Source organism: Mytilus californianus, unplaced genomic scaffold, assembly GCF_021869535.1.
Source record: "Mytilus californianus isolate M0D057914Y unplaced genomic scaffold, xbMytCali1.0.p SCAF_6, whole genome shotgun sequence".
NCBI classification, from domain to species: domain Eukaryota; kingdom Metazoa; phylum Mollusca; class Bivalvia; order Mytilida; family Mytilidae; genus Mytilus; species Mytilus californianus.
This window is the reverse complement of record NW_026262712.1, coordinates 95,639,628-95,647,082: the sequence shown is the minus strand read 5'-3', so window position 1 is coordinate 95,647,082 and position 7,455 is coordinate 95,639,628. Positions and strand designations below refer to the sequence as shown.

General features: G+C 32.9%; 1 long non-coding RNA gene across 1 annotated transcript; it reads left to right on the top strand.

Moving 5' to 3' along the window:
• Positions 1–3,624: 3,624 nt before the first annotated feature.
• LOC127704676 (uncharacterized) lies at positions 3,625–6,100 on the top strand. Its single transcript, XR_007983457.1, has 3 exons — positions 3,625–3,703; positions 5,617–5,711; positions 5,918–6,100. It is a non-coding gene; the product is annotated as an uncharacterized LOC127704676 (long non-coding RNA).
• The last annotated feature ends 1,355 nt before the right edge of the window (positions 6,101–7,455 follow it).

Sequence of the window (7,455 nt, the reverse complement as noted above, 5' to 3'; positions counted from 1 at the left end):
TTGTAATTTTACTGAGGTCAAGTACTCCTTCACATTCTTGTGTTTACGATAAGCAATGATAGGCGGTCTGGGAAATAGATGTTTAGCGGTCTCGTCATCTTCAATCAAATGCCAGTGTTTTCTTATTCGTCTTCCCAACTGCTTAAATTAAGAGTTAAATTTCGTTGCTATTACTAGTGGTGGACCATTCTGTTCGTTTTTTGTTTTATAACATAATGTGTTTTGCCTACTTTTTCGTAGTGCTTTATTAACTAGTAGATTAATTTCATTTTCCTTGTGTCCCCTGAATATAAGCTTGTGTTTAAATAGTTTGATATGTGTGTCGAGGTCATCTTTGTTATAACACGATCGAATGAACCGTGTAACTTCGCCAATTATAAATCCCTTAAATACAGAGGCGGGATGAGCTGATGGTTTATCTAAATATTGGAAGTTATCCGTAGGTTTGAGATATAATTTGATATCTAATATTTGTTCCGTTTAATTTGTCATTTGTTTTCCACACATGTGTTCCCTGTAAATTTTTCCTTCTTATGTTTACATACTTACCCTACGGTCTTTGGTAAACAACTGGGTTTTCGCTTATTGTTGAAAGCTGTACGGTGACCTGTAGTTGCTTACATCTACGTCATTTTATCTCTGGTGGAGAGTTGTCTCGTTGACAATCATACCACATCTTCACATTTTTATTTTGTACTACCTTGACATGTTGAACCTCATTTTTCACATGCCTGTTTTACAAAGTAACAGTCCGGGTAGAGTCATGTTACCCTACCAGAACGCATTATTCTGACTCTAAGTTGACCAGTCTTTGTTTTTCCAAAGTGTCGTTTGGAGTATTTGGTCCTAATGGCAGATCTGTGATAGTTTTTGTTAAAGGACAAGGTACGATAAGCATCAGAGAACGGCCCCCGATTTTCATTCAAATTAAAAGTGGCATGCCATAAATTATATAAATACTATATTTTCAAAGTTAAAAACCTATACTTTTGTAAACATCAATAGATTTGTCAACTTCCGCTGACATTATCCATGCTTTGTTGCTGTAAACACCTAGAGATTCGCGAAAAGGGCAGAAAAATGGCAGTTTCCAAACCTTTTTCTGCATTTTAAACTATGAGCGTACCTACGGCCCACGATCATATTTATACCTGACATTCCTTGAATATAAACGTTGATGCAGTTCAAATATCTGAGTGGGCCGTAGGTACGCTCATAGTTAAAAATTAAAAAAAGGTGAAAAAAAAGGTCCGTGTATATTGGCGTCCATTCGTTTTTCATTTTGAAATATCAAAAACAAAAAACAAAAAACGAGAGTGTTTTCATTTTTCGTTTTTGATTTCTCTAAAACCAAAACGGAAAACGAAAGTGTTTTCATTTTTTGTTTTTGATTTCTGTAAAACCAAAATGTTTTGAAAATCAAAAGTGTTTCCGTTTTTCGTATTTGATTTCACTAAACAAGAATTTTGTATTTAATTTTAATCATTTCTCGTTTTATAATGTACAATGTTTTCCTTTTTTGTTTCACAGTCATTGATAGTAAATAATGCCAATGTAAACACCCCGGTGTTCTTTCAACATAATGTAGACAAAATAGACCGCCTGACTTATGAATTGAACTACGTTGATAAATGAATTAAAGCCTTTCAAATTACCTTGTTTATATCTTTAATAAACAATAAATTATTATATTTAAATATTAAACGAATCATAAATTTAAATTGTACAATATAATATTATATAAAGATGATACAAATAAATAGATTGATTACAACATCACATTAACAAGGGAGGTTACTACTTTTAAAAACTTATAAGAAAACTACCCCGGTCGTTAAAGTATACACGCACAGTCACTGTGGTTATCAGATCTTTAATCGAAGATAATGTCGACGGATGCAAAAGACTTTATCAATCTGAACAATAAGGGTGCGTGATCTTTACTTTTAAATTTAGAAAGGTTGATCTCAGATGAATAGAATTCATAACCTAGGTCCATTATACGAACATTCAGGACGATAATGTGTTTTGCTTGATCAGTTGATTGAAAAACAAATTTCTGCAATTTCACAATTCAAACCGGGATTAGCATTCAATCATTTTGCCATTCGGAGCCTACTCGGTATTACTTTTACTTATTTTTGAAAGCTATATGGTGACCACAACTAGAGCCTGGGTGTGGATGGGTGTTTACGGAATAGAGAATAGTGGGCAAAAAATATAAATAATAGAGACAATAGACCAAGAAATTAAAAAAAAATAGAATAATGCGGTGTTAAAATATAAAAAGAATAGAATAATTGGCAAAAAGTATAAAGAAATAATCATGATAAAGAATAGAGAAAAATGGCATGAAACACTGATTAAAGAATAGAGAAAAATTGGAATAGAATATCAAAGAATACAGAAATAAAGAAATACGCATCCAGACCATCATACTAGTTGCCTAAACCAACGTTATTTTGTTTCCGGTTTAATATTATGTTATTCGTTTTCATACGTTTTCTTTTTATTTCTATGCCTATCAATTAAGACATGAGCTTTCATAATTTGCCAGCTTATTACATTATAAAAAAAAGACTAAGCCGAACATCACTCTGGATTTTTTCTCAAGTGGACCTCAGCTACCTACCCTACCACACCATTACCGAAAAGTTAATAAAAAAGACTTTCATATAGGCTGAACTCAAACTTCAAATGTGTCGGCTCTAATACATCCTTCCCAGCGGACACATGACGTTGTTTCAACGTTGAAAAATCGTTGAATTGTGGTTGAGTTCGTCATCAACGTTGATTCAACGTTTATTCAACGTAATTATTTTCAACGTCGAATATTCAACCACAATTCAATGTTGATTCAACGTCTTAATTTCAACGTTGAAATTTCAACAGAAAGTTGATGTTGATTCAACGTCTTTTTTTCAACGTTGAAATTTCAACAGAATTGTTGATTCAACGTCTTATTTTTCAACGTTGAAATTTTAACAGAAAGTTGATGTTGATTTAACGTCACTTTTTCAACGTTGAACCAATCATATATATATGAAATATATGATATGCATTAATCAACTATTCAAATCTGTTTTACTAATGAATTAAGTTTGGAAATTGAAGCAGGTAGTGGGATCAAGTGGGAGGGGGGATTGGGGGGTTGGAATCCCTCCTTTTTTGGACGATAAATGTATTTATCAGTGGCGGATCCAGAAATTTTCATAAGAGGGGGCCCGCTCCGGTCAAGCTTCAGAGATTCCCTATATTATCAACCAATTTTTTCCCAGAAAAGGTCAAAGTTTGAAACCACCAGAACCGTACCCTCCCCCTCCCCCTTTCCCCTTTTTGATCCGCCAATGAACCTTGCATGTTTCTGATAGTCATTTCTACAAAATAAAATATATTTCTTCCATATAAAGGGTTATAACGATGTCCAAACCATTGTAATAATTTAAGATAAAACAAATTTACGGAGAAATATATATATATTTATTTGAAATAATAATTTTAAACTTTTCCCGTTCTTAAAACTTTGCTACTCGGAATATCACGGAAATGCTTCCGAAAGTTCGCACATGTCGATTAGCGCCTTATTCAAAGAAACAACATTTGTTTACCGCTGGAGAGAAATTGAAAAAGAAAAAACTATTCGAAAACGCTAACAGCGATGGCAGAAGGTAGCATGAGACAAGAACACAGAAGTGAACAATCTGTACGTTATTTTATTGTGACAAATTTTTTAGTACATACGCACTTGTTTTTCTATCAACAGATCGTACATGAATATAAATCCATGCAGTGCCCACATCATGACACATGAACACGTTGTTTACACATAAAAAAATTTTTACTAATTGATTCTGAGCACATACCTATAGGCTATTTATAATTGACAGGTGCAGATAAAACAGTTGAAGGCCTGACATTCACTTCCAGTGTCGTATCCAGTATTTTTTTATAAAAAAAAGGGGGGGAGGCTGCTCCAAATGTTTCCCATGAAAGGGGGGCCCTGACATCCTGGATGTACCTCTATTAAAAATAGTCGTGTCCATGTACTAATCTCAGCAAAACTTACTAATTCTATTGTCTATAGGAGATTTTATTTCTTGTCTGTATCGAGTTTCTATAATGATTTTCCATATATCGCTGTGTATACTTTATATGCAATTTTATATGCATTTAAATGTTTGTCTTCAATTACAGGTTTATTCTGTTATTGCTCTGTTTATGCATGATTTGGTGATTCATATATATAGCATGTTTCGCTTATATATATCTACTTGAAATTATATATATTATCTTGAACTGTTAAAACCTGATTTGACCTTTTCTCGGTAGATTGTTCTGTGGTTAATTATAAACTTTTACACATCTATTTATTTGAAAGGATTTTTCCAACGTATATGATCTGTGGTGATCAACTGGTCGTCTATGAATTTCTTTAATTTGATGATATTACACCTGGTGTTTCGGATATCATTTAGGTCAAATTCGACCTTGGCGGTTCATCCTCGTCAGGTGCCCTGGCCTAATTTATTTTTATTTACTATAACATTTGATTATAATTACTTTTTAATTGTTATCAATATGTTTCTATCGTGTAATGTATCAAATGCAGTTACATTTGTAATACACTTATAGTTTAATGTCCATTCTTTATCTAATTACTTTGTAATTTTGCTGAGGTCAAGTACTCCTTCACATTCTTGTGTTTACGATAAGCAATGATAGGCGGTCTGGGAAATAGATGTTTAGCGGTCTCGTCATCTTCAATCAAATGCCAGTGTTTTCTTATTCGTCTTCCCAACTGCTTAAATTAAGAGTTAAATTTCGTTGCTATTACTAGTGGTGGACCATTCTGTTTGTTTTTTGTTTTATAACATAATGTGTTTTGCCTACTTTTTCGTAGTGCTTTATTAACTAGTAGATTAATTTCATTTTCCTTGTGTCCCCTGAATATAAGCTTGTGTTTAAATAGTTTGATATGTGTGTCGAGGTCATCTTTGTTATAACACGATCGAATGAACCGTGTAACTTCGCCAATTATAAATCCCTTAAATACAGAGGCGGGATGAGCTGATGGTTTATCTAAATATTGGAAGTTATCCGTAGGTTTGAGATATAATTTGATATCTAATATTTGTTCCGTTTAATTTGTCATTTGTTTTCCACACATGTGTTTCCTGTAAATTTTTCCTTCTTATGTACTTTGCCAAAATTAAAAGGGATATGTAAATAGTATCATATTAAAAGTAATGTATCGTATTTAATCACAACTATGGATTTGGAAATACAACATTTTCAACAATTGTACTTGTATCATCCTGATTATACCCTTTTTATATTTTCTTTAAAAAAAATAAGTTCAGGAAACTATATGATTTTGAAACAGTTACAAAAAATTATGAGGGAATTACTACAAGCCAAGAAAAGAGTTAACACTACAAATGCAAGAAAAGAACATGTAGAAATTGAAATTAACGAACAAATTTTAACAGCAAAAACATCCAAGATGTCTGGTAAAAATTATTTGATAAACCCAATGCATATTGTAAACTGTAAAATTCAAAACATCTTAAATCTGATTGTGATTTTTTTTTATTTAGATGCATATATTTTTTTCAGGGTCCTCCATAATTCTTTGATGGCCAAAATGAACATCAGCGGAAAAAATGGCAAAATTTCATTTGGTGCCTCAAAGTTGTTCACAATAATTCTTGGTAAATTGCATTATTTTAAATTCTATATTAGCAAGTAACTTGCAAAGATCACTGGAAAATAAATTTGAAACTCTGTTCATCCTAAACAACTCCAAGACTACATTAATTTTTAATTATCCTCAGTAGCTGTATGAACTTTTTATGTGAAATGAATAATTTTTGGCTTTCTGTGTTTTAATTGTTACTATGTTTTTTTTTACAAACAGATTGTGTCTCAGAGTCCTTTCCTGAGTCGGTTGAAGCAACAGAAACTATGATGAAGAGTGAAATGTCCAGGTTCCTGAAATATGCCCCTGAAAGGCACAGAGGTGGAGGGAGGAAAGAAAAAAGAAAGAGGCAGGATGAGGACATTTCAAATTCCATTCCAGATGCTCAAAATAAATAAATGATCTTTTCATCTTGTTTTTAATGACTCATATTGACTAAATAATTGTATGGCAGGCTAGGTCAAACCAAAGATTTTAAAATTGGTATTTGCCGCTTTTCCGCCAAACATTTTTTAGTGAGTGGTTAGCCTTGAGTCAGAATAATGTGTCTGGGTAAGGTGACATGTGTGAACTGTTAGTGGGCTAGTACATTAAAAATCCTGCTCGGCATGTCTGCTCTCATGTTTGTCCTGAATATGCATTTGACTTTCATCCTAATAAAATATTTTAATAAATGTCTTTCAATCTTCTTTTTCTCTAAAAAGTGTGTGGAGCATCCAACAAAAATGTATTTTATTTACATATGAAAGAGCTGACCAACTTACACCAGAAGCGTTACAGTGTACTAGTTGTTAGTCTACCAAATTGCTTCGAGCTTTTTAAATAATTAGAATTTAACTGTTGAGAATGGAGAAATATTAATTACTTGAGTTAAGGTGTCCTAATCTGCTTCTCAAATGAATTTTATGCCCCACTTACGATAGTAGAGGAGTATTATGTTTTCTGGTCTGCGCGTCTGTCCGTTCGTTCTTTTGTTCGTCTGTCTGTCCCGCTTCAGGTTATAGTTTTTGGTCAAGGTAGTTTTTGATGAAGTTGAAGTCCAATCAACTTGAAACTTAGTACACATATTCCCTATGATATGATCTTTCTAATTTTATTGCCAAATTAGAGTTTATACCCCAATTTCATGGTCCACTGAACATAGAAAATGATATTGCGAGTGGGGCATCCGTGTACTATGGACATATTTTTGTTATTCCTTTTGAGGTCATCAGGCATGGTCGCCTTTTTTCATGTCGTCACACTGGGAAAATTCAGAAGAAACCAAGAAATTTTGAGGTAATAATTAAATTTCAACCAATCATTTGCAGCGAACAGATATTTCACTAAATATTTTTCTCACACTGATCAAGAAATGTGAAAATAGCACTAACATTAGAGAAACTAATTATCAACATTCTCAGCGTTGTATCAACTATGAATTTTCAACGGTGAATCAAAGTTGATATCTAAACGTTGATGCAACGTTGTATTTTCAACGTTGAAATGACCTTTCATTTTCAACCTATAATTCAACGTTGATTCAACGTTTCAGCATTACGTTGTTTCAACGTTGAAGCAACGTTGATGTGCCCGCTGGGTTGGCTTTCAAATATTCGGCTTTGAGCATTCCTGATGAAAGTAAATCCAGAAAAGCGCTTTTGACGCATTAAACTAATCACGTGTTGTTTTCCTTTTTTATACTGAACACTTTTGAACTTACTTCTGTGAGGCATTTTAAAAATCTGTAGCTAATTTTGAAAATACCTCTTAATTTA